The sequence below is a fragment of the Chanodichthys erythropterus genome, chromosome 13 (assembly GCF_024489055.1).
Source record: "Chanodichthys erythropterus isolate Z2021 chromosome 13, ASM2448905v1, whole genome shotgun sequence".
Lineage (NCBI taxonomy): Eukaryota > Metazoa > Chordata > Actinopteri > Cypriniformes > Xenocyprididae > Chanodichthys > Chanodichthys erythropterus.
In genome coordinates, this window is record NC_090233.1 from 27,234,308 (window position 1) to 27,251,757 (window position 17,450).

Genomic DNA, 17,450 nt, shown 5'->3' on the forward strand with positions numbered 1-17,450 from the left:
CTTTATTTATTTATTTTTTTATTATTTACTGTGATATGTTCACTTTTAAAGCTAAAACTACAAGATACAAGATAACTACAAAAGAGTATTTTGTTGAAGGAAAATGAAGTGTATGTGCATGGTGGGTAGCGTATACTTAAATGACAGAGAGTTTCACAAAAAGACATGGACGGAATTGGAACAAAACTTTTTTTTTTCTTCTAATACACATTCATAGACACACAAGTCTTGTCATAGACACAAACTAACTTTAATAAACTTCCTAGACTGACACAGCTTTTTATTTGATGCTCTCAGATAATGCTCAAAGATTCTAATGACTTTACAGGGTCAGATCTAAATTAAAGCATTTGAACATTTGTGTCAATTTTACCTCTGCTTGTTTTATTGTTTTCTCACGTATCCTCGTTTCACTCCCTCCTGAGCAGGAAAGAGGTGATGTTGTCAAGGAAACTGTCATATCAGGGAAAAAAATCTCAGCATTGCTTTATTGCTCAGTAAATTTCATTTGGGTAAAACAGGAACTAATTCTTAAGGAAAGACTGAAGTATAAAGATTGAACTAAAGCCACATTTAATCAAACTGTCAAGCTCAATATGTATGTTTTGTGAAGAGTGATTTTAATAAAACCTCAAAGACGGCCGTTGAGTCTGCTTGGACAACAAAATCGGCTGTCTTTATTGAATATGCACGTAATAAAACTGCTTTAAAATAAGGAAGATCTTTTTAAAACTGAAATGTCTCCTGTTCTCGCACAGTAATAATACATTGGATGAATTTAAATTGTGTTCTGTTGTGTAAGTGATGTTCTGTAATGTACTTAAATAAAGAGTTACTATAATTAATAGTTATCAGAATAAACAATGATTCATTGAGGAATAAAACAAGTGATTGGCTGTATCTAAAATCAAATACCTATTTACTATATACTAGTATAATAAAATAAAACCGTACGTGACAAAAAGAGTAGTATGTCCGAGTTCGCAGTATTCATAAAACAGTAGGCAAAAGTACATGGATGAACTATTATTTTTAGTGTGCATTCAATGGACACTTTACTATTCCATGAGGCCACAGGAGAGGATTAGTGAATGGCAATGAAACTACGCAACTGATGCTGTCAGTTCATGTGACAATGACAACATGACAAATGTAGCATGTCCAGTTAAAACATTAATATAACACACATTCATACTATACAGAATATACTTTTTTTTTTTAAGAAAAGAACCTACCTTTTTATTATTTCTGATGTAACCACTGTCTTTGTATAAGTCATTGAATCATTTACTCAATCCATTGATTTAGTTTGTCAAACTCTGAATCGTTAAGGAACAAAACACAAAAGGTAATTCTTATTGATTGGTTTTAACTTCAAGCATAGCTATTTCAAATTATAAATTGCTGTTAGAACTATGCATTATAAATATAGGCCTAGTTTATATTACATTATTTTAAACTAGATATCTTCACGGTCCAAAAATTCATACCCGAACCCGAAGAGACCTGTAAATGTGCTACACGGAACCGACCTGGGCCTGACTATTATTTTGAAAGTTGGACCCGGACCCGTGCAGAACCGAGAAATGCCATAAATGTACTACCCGGCACCAACGCGAACCCGTCTATTATTTGAAAGCTGGACCCGAACCCGGCCGGGAAGACACAGACCCGACTGGATCCGATCGGCACATAGGTCTATTCCACAGCAAATTGCTATTAATAAGTCAATAAACAAGTTGTGAAAATAAAACGTTTTGTCTTACCTAATGTTAGTAGCCTCCTCCCCAAACTGACATTTTAATTTAAGTTATATATATTTTTTACTGTATTTTTAATTAAATAAATGCAGCCTTGGTGAGCATAAGAGGCCTCTTTCAAAACTTATTAAAATATTTATTCATACCAATCCCAAACCTTGGAATGAGAATGAGTGTGTAGTCTTCAGTCTCCAAACTGTTAGCTAAGAGTTGGAAAACTTTTTCTAAAGCAGGCTTAGACCTGCTGTGAACAGACTGTTTGCGTGTTGATTTCTGAGCTTAAGTCTGAAAGATGACTGTTGACAAAGCCGGGGCTGCTTACGAAATTATGCCTTTTGTTTAGTATTGGAGGAAATTTTGTTTTGGTTGATTATATGCTGTGTACCCTGTCACAGCCATCTGTGAGTATTGATTGGAGATGAAAGGGAGTTATCTGACTAAGAAAGTCACGCATATGAGATTCTTATTTTTTGCTTGTCTGGTTTTGTCTGTGGGAGAGAGTAAAACCATTTATATGAGCACACACACACACACACACACACACACACACAAACTCTGACAGAGATACAGAGAGCAGAAGAAGTAGGACAGTGGAAAAATATGTAAGGAAAGGGGGGATGAGAGACTAAGAGAGCACAAGAGGGCAGTAGAGAGAGAGAAAGAGTGAATGGGGGGTGAAAAAAGGGCTGAACGGAGAGAGAGAGAGAGAGAGAGAGATTTTTCTCGGCTCCGCCTTCCCCAGAAAACAACCGGCAGCGGTTGGGTTGCTCAGTGCTGACTGAGTGAGAGAGGGAAGCAGGGAGAGGGAAGCGCTCAGCACCGGAAAAGATAAAAATGGAGCTGTGAGAACTGCCCAACAGATCCCTACACCTTCAGGTTTATCTCCTCGTTCTCTCCGTTGTGTGACTGCTGCGCTGAATTCACATGATGACTGGTGAGTGATCAGTCTGATTCCTGAGTCTTTGGCTTGGACTGTTTTCATGTTGTTCTCACAAATATAATGTGCTTATGCGAACTAGAAGTCACTCACACACACTCATATATTCACATGCTGTGATGTGGGACTGTTTTGTAATGTCTTTGTTTGTAATTGTTTCTAACAATGCCTGTGATGGGGGATGTTGGTCACATTTAGATGTTCTGGGTCACTGGACTCATGTGGTTAAATTCTGATGCCATTTTAGTGGAGTCACTGTGGCCAGCAGCAGCACATCTGCATTAGGATTTTTAAATAGCTGCATCTGATTAAATTAAGCTTCAATTTAAAGTTTATTTGTGTGATGGAGGGTGTGTCATTCTTGTGGTAATTAAAATGATTCGTTGATGACGATTCCTGTTCATCGCTGACTGTCTGTCACTTGTGGATGTTTTTTTTTTTTTTTTTTTTTTTTTTTTATGACCTGAGGTTATGAACTTATCTTAGCCTGTCAGATTGTGTATGTGTCTGTCTGTAATTATATTTCAGTTGAACAGCTGAACTCGTTCATGACAATGAGGCACTTACACCTGTGTCTCACAAGTTCACCACAATCTCCCTCCCTCCCTGGATTTATAGATTTAAATATTGATTAATGATTAATTAACTTCTGCATACCATGCAATTGTGAAATGTACGCAACTGAATATCATCTGTAGAAAGTGAGTTTTTTTTTTTTTTTTTTTTTTTTTTTTTTTGTTACATCAAGGCGCTCTTTCTACCTAATCTGCTCCTAAAATTACTGTCATTGGTGGAACATAACTGACCGTTCTACGGTCATGGAAAACCTGGAAATACCAGGGAATTTTGAAGTTGTGTTTTCTAGGTATTGTGTTTGTATGGAGTCAGAGTTGCTTGCAAGCTAAAGTGATGTCCATTTGTGAGTGAATCATTCACCTGAGTCAGATCTTTCCAATGGATTTTTCTTAATCAAAATCATTTTTTGAACATCCTTATTCAATAATCGTAAATGACTAGAAAGGTCATGGAAAAGCCATTGACATTCACTCAGTCATAATAATTTTTACTTCAATTAAAATAGTTGATTAATTTAATATAATATAATATAATATAATATAATATAATATAATATAATATAATATAATATAATATAATATAATAACTTATATATTTACCACAGTTTAATACAAAACATTTTGCTGTTTACATTGTAATTTGGTCCTATTATTATTATTATTATTATTATTATTATTTACTTCAATTAAGCTAGTTAACAAAAAAAAAAAAATATATATATATATATATATATATATTTTTTTTTTTTTTTTTTTTGGAATGCATTTTATATTGTTTATATGAGCATATGTTATATAATTTATATATTTACTACAGTTTAATTAAAAACTTTCTACTACACACAGTTACTGTATACTTCAGTTGCATGATAAACACAGAGTTAAAAACCAAATCAATAAGAAATTCAAATCTTCATTCAACTCAAGCCCTTTATTTGTTCCTGTATACAGGAAAGTTCCTGTATTATAGCAGAGAATGTGTAAGGAAAGCCAAATTTATTTATTTGATTTATTTTACAAACACCTCTAAACTGAGTAGAGAGAGAATGAGAGATTGTGTGAAAAAGGAGGAGAGAGGAGAGTTTCTCCTCAGTACCAGCTGTTGTTCGACATCTCTTCAGCGGTGCTGGAACGGAAAATTAAAGACCGATAATGTGTGATTGGAGGATATAAAAAGACAATGAAAAAATCAGTCTAGTGCACAAAAATGTATTCTAAACTTGCAATAGATACTGCAAATCAAGCCCATCTCTCATTCCCCCTGCCTTGTTTTCTCTCAGTCGCTCTCTAATTGCACTGTCATGACCAATCTCTCTCATCTATTGATTTGTTGTGCGCCGCTGAGGCGTTTCTACTCCTCTGGTCTCCTGGAACACGAGGAGGGTGGTATAGGGCATCTTGTCCTCAGGAGAGGGTCACCTCAGAATGCTCAACTTGACCAGAGCATCTCAGAGGTGACTGTTGAATATAAACTTCCAATGGACGGAAAGGCTTCATGTTAAGTGCTGGCATAGAAAGCCAGTTTATTTTGTCTGATCTGTGCTATAGCACATAGGACACACTCAGAATGGAATGCTACCATATTTGTAAGTGTTATGCATCAAGATAAATATGGAGGAATCTTATCGAGACATTTTAGAGCTGTTATTTCTGTCCTACGCGGCAGGAACGAATGCGGCCAGGACTGACAAACAAGTTGAGGGAAAGAAAGATGGTGAGAAATGCCCACAGTTCTAAATCACCTATTACCATCCATCCATTTTTTTTTTCTTTCTGTAAGAAAACCTCCAGCAGGCATTCTTTCCTGAAATGTCTGCTAGTTAAAACAATAAATAGTCATGATATCAATTGTCTAGCAGCAGATCTTACCAGAAAACTGTTCTTATTTCAATGCATTCATGTGCTGCTTTTTCATAGGTACAGTCCAAGAAACACATTTGCCGATTTACTTGTGTTGTGCTGACAGTAACTGGCAGATTGTCACAGTCCCTTCACATTGTGTCTTGTCCCTTTAAGTGGCAACATGAATAAAATATGTTTGTGCTGTGAGTTGAGAGCTTTTCTCTACAGCTGTGCTGCTTCTCCAATGGTTTTTCTGAGACCCAGATTTTACAATGGACTATTGGTGGCCCAACACTGTGCCGAAGATGTCGATCACTCCTGTACTTAAACATAAAAATAAACGTAACATTTATTAATATTACCATAAAATGTACTGGTACAGAAATATTGAAAATTATTAACGTTAAACAGAAGGGAAAAAATGCATTAATTATGCTTTGTAATGCACCTTTTAATACATTGTATGGTCTCATGAATAATTGTAACCACAGTTAACAGTTATGTTAAGCCTTTAGACAAACAACCAATCTGCCAATTTTAACTTTGGTTACAATTATTTATGAATAGATAGAATGCATTATAATGAACATTAAGAATACCTTTATAATGAATTATACATAAATATTTTCCATAATACCTTTACCATAATATCTTTTGAATACATTGGTTTGAAGTTCTCAACTTCAGCCTCAGACAAAATATATATATAAGAAAAAAACAAATATATAAATAGGGTAGTTGCGACTTGATATTTCACAATGAGACTATTTCCTATTGTAAACTCTGAGAAATACATTTTTAGTTTTTTTTATTTTCTTCCACTGAGGCAAAAATAGGCTTCCATGCTCAACAGCCATTAATTCAAAGCACAAAACAAATTGTGTTTGGAAAAGCCTTGTTGCTGCAAGCTAACTTGTATTCAGTGTAGTCTGTTTTTTTTTTTTTTTTTTACCTTGCATACTGTCTTCATATTTTTAGGGGGATGAGGGAATGTGTCACAATCTGTCTATATGATGGCATATGTGTAATTTGGCTAGTGTTTACCAAGTGGCAGATGAACATTTTGTGCCAAAATATCAAAAACAACAACAGATATGGGAGTCGTTTCTCCTTTATTTGTAAACATGCATATGCTTATTTATTTTGCTACCCTTACTGTGCACAATTATATGGTTAGTTGCACATTATTATTTGCATTTATTTATTGCGTTTTTCGCTGCTGTCTGTGAACAGACCTGTGACCCATTTTCGTTGAGATACACTAATTTACAGTGCTGTTACAGGAACTCAGGCCACAAATGACCAGCTTCCAATGGAATATTCACTCCAGTTCATCAATAAAGCAATCACTAGCACCGTCCTGTATGTAGATTTTCAGCCTGTCCCGGCATGTGTATGAGCATGTGTATGTGTGTGGATGCGTGTTTTCTCATGTTATCTTCTCTTTTGGCCTAGTGCGTGGGTAAGCGGCTTTTCCTGGGAGGTAGATAGAGGGATGGATGGATGGATGGATGGAAAAGGGAGAGGGGGAGTGAGGGATGAGAGATGAATAGATGGACGGACGGCATTGTTAATGGCCTGGCTTGGGCAGGGTAGCCGACTACGGTTATGTAATTTTTAAATCTCACATATGAAAGAGAGTGAGAGAGAGGAGACAAATACAGACAAATGAAGCATGCTGTACAATTTTAACTCTTTTTCATATCTTAATCAGTTTCAGTTTAATGTGTTTTATTGACATGGCAAACAACTAAATCATTTTTATTTCCAAAGCAATAGCTTAGCTGTATATAGAGGAAAAATGTTACTATTCGCAGTGGGTAAAAATGATACAGCTATTTGCACTCTAAAGGCCCGTTCATACCAAGAACATAACTATAAAGATAACTATATTAGCCGTCCACATAAGCAGATGATATTTTTCTGTTTATTCTAAGCACGTTCTGCAGTTTTGTCGTCTGGCACTTTTAAATGCTTGAACTCTTTAAAGCAGGATGGATTCTGATTGGCTGTCAATGTTTATATCAGCCTGAAAAAAAAAATTGTTCTGAAAGTGAGTCCTATGATATCATTTCACTGTGCCATTTTGTTATAGTTGTGGCATGGACTCTTCTGTTCTTTTATATTTAAAATGATTTTTAGAACTATACTTGTGTCCCAAATAACACACTATACACTATGCATTTATACACTATGTACTTGTGCACTATGTACTAGGGGTGTGACGAGACACAAGATTGAGTTCACGAGAACGAGACAAGATTTTTGCACACTATTTTTAAGAAATCCTCAAAGATGAAATACATGATTAGAAAAATAATCAGCAGGTGTATTTGAAATGTTTTAACTAATCATCTTGTAATTAATGTCATTTCAGTTCTACGTTCTGAGTGTGAATTATCATATGCAGTAAAAGACAACAATATTCAAGATTTCATACGAGTCTTCAGACCTTACTGTACATGATTTATGAGCTCCTAACTGAACTCCTTTCCACAAACTGATCATAGAAATAAAGAGTATAAAATATAGTAAAACTTTACAATAAGGTATTAACCAACATCAACAATGAGCAATATCTTTGCTACAGTATTTATTAATCTTTGTTAATGTTAGTTAAACATAAAAATAGTCATTCATGGTTAGTTCATGACTTACTCAACTTTTGATTTTAACAATGTATTAGTAAATGTTGAAATTAACAATAACTAAAATGGTGTAGAAGTATTGTTCTTCCTTAGTTCATGTAAAGTTAACTATAATGAAACCTTATTGTAAGCGTTGCCATAAAAATAAATAAGTTTTCTTTTAGTCTTAAGTGCAATCAATAAGTGCAACCATAATCAAAGCACTCTCTCAATATTCAAAGTGCAAATAGAGACAAAATTTTTCTTTAAGCGTGATACAGAGCTGAGAGATGCTTACAACTACACAGCCCAGCCTTAGATAGCTTTCATATTGGAAGATATTTGCATGCATCAGGGAGCCGCTTTCAAATGCAGGGTATTGACATTGCGTTTGAATATGCGCTCGCGTTTACTTTCACTTTTGCGATCGCGCATACTCTGTGAATAGGGAGCGGCGACGACCATTATCCAACTGAATTAAATGTTTTTTTTTTATTTCTATAAAAAGCAAAAAGACAGTAGAGGCATAATGTAAACGTAGCAGTGGCATATTCTTTCAATTTCTCCCTCACACTATCACGAGACTGCTTTTCACCTCGAAGAGAAATCTTGTCACAATTGAATCTCGTCACACCCCTACTATGTACACATCCACGTAGTGCTTGAATTGTATAAGGTTATTTTGTCATTTAACAGCGGAGTCTGATACATTCCACACTTTTTTTCTGTTAATTTAGTGCATCTGGGTATTTAAAGTACTTTTTGGGAATTTTCAGTGTGAACACACTACTTGCACTATTTATGCTTAAAAACGTCATAGAATAGTGCATAAGTACGCAAATTGGGACGCACATTATATCTTTATTGTTATCGCTATAGTTATCATCCTTGGTAACAGGTTAACAGGCCTTAATAGTCTGGTGGAACAAAACAAAAGTACAAATAATGCAATTTGGATGCCGGAAAAGAAAAACTATAGAGAATGTGCATTATTTTTTGATATCGGATTCTAGATATTAAGATAATACATTGTTAATATTCTACATTTATAATAGTATGCTATTAAATAAATATTTCATAATAAATTATTAAATATAATATTAAATTATATACAGTTACTTTATATACAATGTTATATACTGTTTTATAATAATATGTTACACAATTTGAATTGTATTCCATATGTTAGTATTTACACTAACGTTTACATAGTATCTATCACTATTTACACTAGTAAAGGCGTGGTACAAAAAAGGTACATTATCAACTTTCAATAGTGTAGCGATTCAAAATAGTGCAACATCCTTTTGATCAATGGTGAAATATTTCCTCGATTCTGACTGGATTTCACCGAACAATGTGACCTTTAGGGCTGTGCTCAGAATATCGATACATCGATACATTGTCATGAACTCCTGACGATGCACGTATCGATACAGCAGCTGCCGTATCGTGTCTGTCTTGCTTTTAAATCTAGCCAATAACGTGACGTCACGTGACGCTCTCGAACGGAGAAACACGCGATCTCCAAATCATCGATCAAAGCCATAGACAGTAAAAGAAATGGACACAGCGACCCCACTGGAACTCAATTGAGACAAGTGAAGCCCATTTTTAGCGATTTTTAGCACTTCCGTTTCTGACGCGCAGACTCACACTAAGCTTGATGACGTCCGCAACCTGTCTGACAGATGTAAATCTTCTAGTAGCTTTGCGTGCAAACTGCCATCGTTAATCTTGCAGAGACGGCGAGCTTGAGCGGGGAGTTCTTTGGCGTGAGTGAGCAGGAGTAAGTATTCTGAATAATTATTTTGTATAGTATTTTAAAATGTAACGCCAGTACGCCATATTAAGATAATCTCCCCGATTGTCTGCGAGCTTTTCCTCCTGTCTGTACGGTAATTTCTCTACTGTGCGACAGAGAGTCGAGTGCTTATGTCGCAATCGTTAGCTTATTTTTACTAAAACTGTTTCTACGGGGCCATAATGTAACATAGAAGGTAATGGAGCCCTTTATACATTGTCGTGTATCTTTAGAAATAAATAATGGACAAATGGAGTCTTTAAACGCCTCAGGAGTAAAGTTATTCGCTGTCAAAGTGACGCCAAAATGAATGGGAGTCAATGGGATGCTAACGCAAGTGAAGTTCTGCTACAAGATGGCGGCACGCGGCCGACTTCAACTTCCGGTCGACTTCCTTGGGCACTGATCAAAGTGTGCTAACGTTTTAGGACAGGTCGATGGTATATAAATCATGGCCGAACGTTAGCGTTTGTCAATCAAGCCAAACCGTCCATTCAGAAACGGAGAAATTTGAAGGCCGATCACTCAGGTTGAGGCGCGAGCTGGCTTGACTGACGTTTTCGTGAGGATATAGTTTATGGACTGTTTTGATTTCGGTAATTACATCTAGAACGTTAAAAGCAGTGATGGCATATATAATAGAGATATCTGAAAGCGAAACGAAAGTGATATTGGCCTCGTCCAGTGGGGAGGACGCACGAGAGGAGACCTGCGCATTTAATTAGTATGTGTATACTAATACAGTAACAAATGTATTGCTCATGGTTGGTTCATGTTAATACCTATTTTTTTACAGTCTATGGTTAATACAATATCTGATGTTTAATAAATTAACCTTTTTGTTAAGTGTGTATTGTAAACTCATGTTGCGCATATTTTGTAGACCATGTTAATAAAAACGTATGTTGGTCTAGAACATATTTTTAGTTGATATCCAAAAAAATAATTTTTACAGATGAAAAAAAACAAACAAAAAAAAACAGGCAGTATAGACATTATTATAATATTATAGCCGATATAATTAACTAACTTAGTTTTTTTAAAAGTCAACTTACTGTTGCAATTGAAATTAGTCATTGAGCTTTGTTGATATGCTTCAGTGTCACTATAATTGTTGTTATTATATTTTTCGCATATTTTATTGTTATAATTTAAATCATTGTTTTTTTTTATGACAAAAACAAAATAGTTTTTTCAGTTATCATGACTGTTATAACACTGGTTATTCAATAAACACATATTACTGTTACTAAACTGCTCAAAAGAAATTTAAATTCTAAATTGAACCATATCGTGATACGTATCGTATCGTGGCTTTAGTATCGTGATGCGTATCGTATCGTGACATTGTTGGTGATACACAGCCCTAGTGACCTTACCTTTATTGTAAAGGAAAGGATAATCTCACTCACAAATCTCAGATCACTCACTGCCCCTCATATCTTCAGTGCTAGTCTGTCTTTTCTTCATGCTGTAGTTCATCAGAGCATTCTGCTGTCAAACACAGTGAATGAACAGAGACTGTGCGCTTTGTGTCAGCTGATGGCCCTCACAAACCATGTATATCTATATACGGGCCTCTACAGAAGTCACTCTTCTGTCTTCATTCAAAAAAGCCAGATGGATGAAAAAATCCACCTCTTTGTCATGTCTGTTCTCTTAATAATTCCTGTTCTTGTTGAAGGTCAGTGAGGACTTTATGCTTCATCCCCATCACATCCTGCTTCTTTCTCCTTCTCTTTCCATTTTCTTTCTCTCTTTTTCTCCTTTTTATGTTTTCATGGGCATGAAAGAGCTTGTCTGGAATGTTTCCTTTCCAAGGTTGCATGTTTGTGCATGTTCTTTGTTTTCATCCATAGAAAAAGTGTTTCAGAAAAAGTGTTTTAGAAAAGAAACAAATTGCTTTAGAGTGCAAAAATAGTGTGTGATTTCACATGAATTTGACACTGCATGCAAACACGTTTACACACACTTGAAGGATTCACATGAACAAGAAACACTTTCATTTAAACATAGTCAAACTACAGTCTTATATTATTTTAACTTAACATTAACATACAAATGTAAAAAGGAGACAGGTGTAATCAGATAAATGATTCTTTGTGGTTTTTCTAGACGCTTCTAAGAGGATTTTCCAGTTTGTGTAGTTGTCCAAAGCATGAAGACCAGTGTCATAGATTTATGTTCCATAATCGCTTTTAGCTTGGCAAGTCATTGAGCATGTGTGTGTGTTTAAAACAAGGAAGTGGCCAGTCCAGAACAACCTTTAGTTAGCCTTTAACCAGATGCCCAGTAAACACCAAAGGCTCAACTGTTTACTTGTGATAAGACAAAGGCGTGTGTGTGTGTGTGTGTGTGTGTGTGTGTGTGTGTGTGTGTGTGTGTGTGTGTGTGTGTGTGTGTGTGTGTGTGTGTGTGTGTGTGTGTGTGTGTGTGTGTGTGTGTGTGTGTGTGTGTGTGTGTGTGTGTGTGTTTGTGTGTGTGTGTGTGTGTGTGTGTGTGTGGTATTGCTTTATACAGACAGGATTTGTTCAGGCCAAGGCTAATTTGTTTGCCGTTTAGCACATTTAGCCCATTTCTCTTGAGAATGACTTGTCTTCCCTCAGTCTGTCATTGTGTTGCATTTTTCCCAGCATCCTTCACTCTCTGTTTTCCATTCTGGCACCAACCGCATCTTTATTTCCTTTTTATATGCATATGGAGAGGCTGGCATCCACCGCCTATGTGTTTCTCTGCCATGATATAACTGTGAAATTGTCCATTTGGCCCGTGTGTTAATGTTAAATGCGAGGGCAGGAGATTGTGTATAAAGCGTTTGCGTGAAAGCTGAATCATATCCTCTTCCTTTCACTTATACACAAAATAAACTAAAAATGAAATGGTAGAGAGGTCGGTTTTTCACTACCTAGTCATTCAAAATCCTGATGGAAACGTTGGTCTGATGCAGGTGGATTAAATGGGGTCTGCGGCTGTTCTGCAGAAGATCCGACAATTATTGTTTGATCTCAAAATAATGGTGAAAAATCCAAAAAACACATTCAAAAGACATACAATTAATAATAAGTTAATTTCAACCATGCAAATAAAATAAATGTTTTACTGTCTATCTCACATTATAATGTACTAGGGCTGCACGATATATCGCATGAGATTGTCACGCGCATTTCATCAATAAAGCCGGTTCCCTGATTACCGCTAAATCGCCATCACCTGCTTTCAAATGCAGCGGCATTTAATACACATAGCCGTAGATCACTGAAAAGCCACGCAATATCGCGTTCATATCGCAGATGAATCGCCTTCGATAATGAGCGCGATATTGCGTGGCTTTTCAGTGATCTACGGCTCTGTCTATTAAATGCCACTCCATTTGAAAGCAGGTGATGGAGATTTAACGGTAATCAGGGAACCGGCTTTACTGACGAAATGCGCGTGAAAATCTCATGCGATATATCGTGCAGCCCTATAATGTACTGAGTAAAATTAGTTAATTAATGGCGTTGCATCATGACAAAATATTTCAATATTTGCCACCAAGGGTTCCTTGGCCTGCAAAAGATTAGAGACCCTCGGGCTATTGTGTTAGTGCAACCTGATAGTTATGAAACTAATATATAACTAGTATTAGTTGATCTGTGTTTAAGTGTGTGAGACCCCTTTATAGTGCACGTCTGGATGACCTTTTGACTCCCTCTAACGTTATTTTGTCTTGCGGTGCTTTCCCCCCCTCTTGTTTCGCATATTTTAGTCCTGATGTCATGTCCTTTTTTGCTAGGCACACAATAATAGATCAGAGAAAGTTTTGTGTCCTGAACCCTGCACCCTTCCTTTTACTTTCAATCACACATCTGTCTCTATAAAAAATGGAAGAGTGGGTATACCCTTCCAAACAGGTACTCATATAGAAATACTATAATAAGATTATTTTTCCTAAAGTTTTTTCTAGCTGATTACCGCATGTATAGATCATTATCACATGTAATTTGTGTGCATATTTATAGCTAATAAATCATACTGTAGCTAATTATTCAGCTACATCATTTGGGCTATAACAACTGAATGCTGTTAATGACTGATTTATCTGAAAAATGTGTCTTATTAGAAACTAAGGGCAATGAAAGAGTGATGGAAATGTTACACTGGAAAGTTATGGAGTTTGATGTGGGAAAAGGAGCGCTATCTGTTTAAATGGGGCGTGTGAGTAAGGAGGTTTTATCAGTTATCCCATGGGAAGTTCCCTCTCCAGCACACAGAGCAGAAGCCAGAGATCCCGCAGAATTTTCCCTCAAAGGTCCATGAAGCGATGCGCGAATTCAGATCGAAATCAGAGAAATGCGCAGACATAACAGTAGTGGCATAAGAACGGATTAGTAGAGCAGGGTTTCCTCGCATTCAGCGTAAGTGAATCTATATATTCTTGATGCTTCAGATCTGAACTTGTTTTAAACACTTGCTTCAGTTGACATTTAATACATTGTTTCCATTGTTTTCTGAAATGAAATATGCGAATGGTTTTGCAATGAAATTCATTAAATGGTTTTATAACCCATTTTAACATCTGTATTTTTGTTTTCATATCCTTTGTTCAACAGGTTTTGTATATATAAAAAATAAGAAACCCAATCTTTGAATATGTAAAATGCCTTTTAAAGAGCATGTTAATGGGTGACTAGGAAAACTGCTATATAAGCTGTCTATATAAACTGCTTATGGTCAATAAAGAAAAATACTTTGAAACCAGGCTACAATATCTTCCTTATCAAGCTGTAATATTGCCACTGTGATTTGCTGTAAAACAGGTGTGCATGTGCGTGCTTTCTTCACGTGGTGTAGTGAACATGCGCCGTGTACACATGTACGTTACTTTTACTTTCATTGAGATGTACTGTACAGTACGACAAACACTCGAATTTGTGCGTGTCATTCTATCTCCATTCAACTAAGAAAGCTTTTTACAATGTCTCTGACCTCAAACAAGTATTTTAGATTGCAAATATTGTAGGAGCCAAATGTGATGAATCAATGAAAACCCTGTTGATGTTGAACCACTAATGTGAATACTGGGGTGGTTGCTCTGTCCTTGTTGTTTAGGGTCAGTGTTCAACTGTCTATTGATTGAACCACTGCTCTCCCTTCATCACAGGCACGTATGCAGTACAGTAGAACTGCAGAACAGATTTACTGCTTAGTGATTTATGAACTGACTAAATGACAGCTATAAACAGGATAGATTTATCAAATGGTCTTTTTTTCATCTTAGCTAAATGTGATGATTTCCAATGATCATTATGGGCTGTGCTCTTTTTTGGGAACTAAAATTGTACCTGTCGGCTAGTTGCCATGGAAACACTCACCTTTTTGCAGTTGCGGTCCATTCGCCAAACCCAAGCAACGAAAGAGCCTATAGTACATTGATCTCTCTCTCTCTCTCTCTCTCTCTCTCTCTCTCTCTCTCTCTCTAAATGGGAACAGTGGTGACAGCAAAGCCTCAGGCTGCATGATTAATCATATACTGCATTAATTGACAGTGATTTTGGCCATAGCAGTATTCAATGATTAAAGGCTTTTTTAATGTATTCAATGTCTTACGAAAGCTGCTTCTAACCAGTTACTTCTGGTGCATCTTGCTTTTTTTGTGTCAATTGACATGGCTTATTGAACTGTGAATATGTTAAGTTTGTTACAGTTGGATTTGTTTGGACATTGAGGTTTCATGGTTTGATAAAAAAATACATTTGTTGGACAAAAAATCCTCTCAATTTTATTAGAATAAACTTCAGATTTTATATTATTGCATACACAATTTTTTTTCATTTATTTTTTATTAGAAATTTCAAATATTGCGGTATATCCTACCACATACTATTGTAGTCTGCCAATCACTCACTTTAATGAATAATGCAACCATATTTTTACATAGACAACCCTTATGCCCTTATCCCTGACCAATAACAGTTGTCTGTCAGCGGTGTTAACACTGTTATCAGTGACCTCACATAACTTATCTGTCTATCAGAGCAGAGAAATGTCTTCATAGTGAGTGTAGAGATGTGTACATGTGTGTCTATATGGACCCATTTCAGTCTTCAGCCACCCTGTTAAATGTGTTTATGCGCTGGTGACCTTAACTTTTCATTTCTATGTGAGCTTCATACACCCACACTCCATGCATTTGAAAAGAGCCTGTGATGTGCTCTCTGAAAGGCTGAATTGTGTGTATCAAGCAGTGTGTCTAAGAGCTGTGATGGCCTGTGTGTTTGGGAGCATGTCCCTGCACATCTTCCTGTTTTTCTTTCTCCTCCCGTTTCTTTCATGTCCATGTTCAAGGTTGCTTTGATTTGTGAACTGTATTTTGTAGTAAGTGTTCTATCCTTGCTATAGGTCACTTTGACAGTACGATGAGTGCAGGGGATGAAGAGTTTATTGATGGATGGAAATGTGCTAAAGTTAATCTTTTCAGGGTTGTAGTAAATGTTATACATTTCCACATTCTGCATCCCTGAACATTTCAAATGTAAATTCACCATCATGCTTGCAATTAGAGATGGATCTTTAGTGGATTTTCTTACTATTTCTGACTTTAGTGGGCTTTATAGTTGGATCAGCTTAGCTTCTGTTATCAATGTCTACAGAATTAACCCTAAGGGTTCAACTAAGTTTTCCAAAAAATTAACTTTGCGCAACAGTAAAAGCCCACCCAATTCATTCTACCGGGGTGTCCGTGTGAAGAACTTGGGTTTGTTGCAAGAATACAGCCTGTTTCTAAAGATATAATCAAGGAGTATACACCAAACCTGAACCTATTGAACCTACCACCATTTGTACTTAAACATAGAGATATTTACTAAGATGTATGCACAATATATCAATGCTATATTATCATCCAATGTTAGAAATTGTTTTCATTGTATCAATTGAGAGATTTTGATAATTGTTCATACTTATTTCCCCTATTTTTACATTTAAATAACGTTTGTCGTCATCTAATGCTCTGGGTAACCTTCAAAAACGCTACATTTTACACTTTTTTTTTAAACAATTTTAAGCAAATCCTAAAAAATTTAATATCCTTTTTTCATACTTTATAATGCTGTGATGCCTACATATAATTAGTTTACAAAATAGCATATCAATAATATCAGGACATCAAATAAATGTCTTTTTTTAATGTACATGTGCAGTAGTGTGGAAAATACATAACATTTCATTGCTAGTTGTTTTGATTGGCAATTTTATTGAAAAAGTGTCTTTTAAAGTGTGAGTTGTTCAACCAGAATCAAATCTTTAAATGTATTTTATTTTTGTACCAAGCTTTTATGGTATGATTGATGGCTAGATTATTTTATTATTGATTTTGTTTCATTGTGTAGAACCATCAAGATGTTAAGTGGCTTGGCATCATAGACGGTCTCTAATTCGACAAATGTGACAAATCTAGTGTTCAGTCCATAGCAGGAGATCTAACATGACTGGTCAGAGTGCGAACTCTTTTCACACTCTCTCTGAGAAGATGACAGTGGATTGCCATCTTTTTGCCTCATGGGCTATAAATCTTTTGTCAAATTTAGGGAACAAGACAAGTGGCTCTCTCCTGGTTCTCCCTTTTCTAAAAAGCTACATATTGATTTTGAGTCTGGTATTGCTGAGTGACCTCATTGCATGTATTTGTTGTTTAGTCATGGGTCGCTTTGTTTCATTCTCTGACTTTGATTTAGATTTTAATCACATAGCCTGTCTGTCATCTGCTTACCCAGACAGAACAGTTCAGGAATACTATCCACTGATGCCTCATGGAGAAAAGCTACATGTATTTAATTGTGTTTAATTGCAGTGAGGAGTGAACGAATGAATGGCTCTTGTGAAACGTTTTGTTTTTTTAGTTAATCAAACACACATACTGTATTA

General features: G+C 35.9%; 1 protein-coding gene across 4 annotated transcripts in view; it reads left to right on the forward strand.

Moving 5' to 3' along the window:
• The window catches only part of dab2ipb (DAB2 interacting protein b), a 115,728-nt gene that overhangs the window by 49,183 nt on the left and 49,095 nt on the right, over positions 1-17,450 (forward strand). Inside the window, exon 1 of one of the 4 annotated variants that reach the window (XM_067405550.1) lies at positions 2,540-2,694. The exons of the other annotated variants lie outside the window; for them this stretch is intronic. The gene's annotated coding sequence lies outside the window, so the exon portion shown is untranslated. Of the gene's footprint in view, positions 1-2,539; positions 2,695-17,450 lie in introns of those variants that run through there. 4 annotated transcript variants of the gene reach the window in all.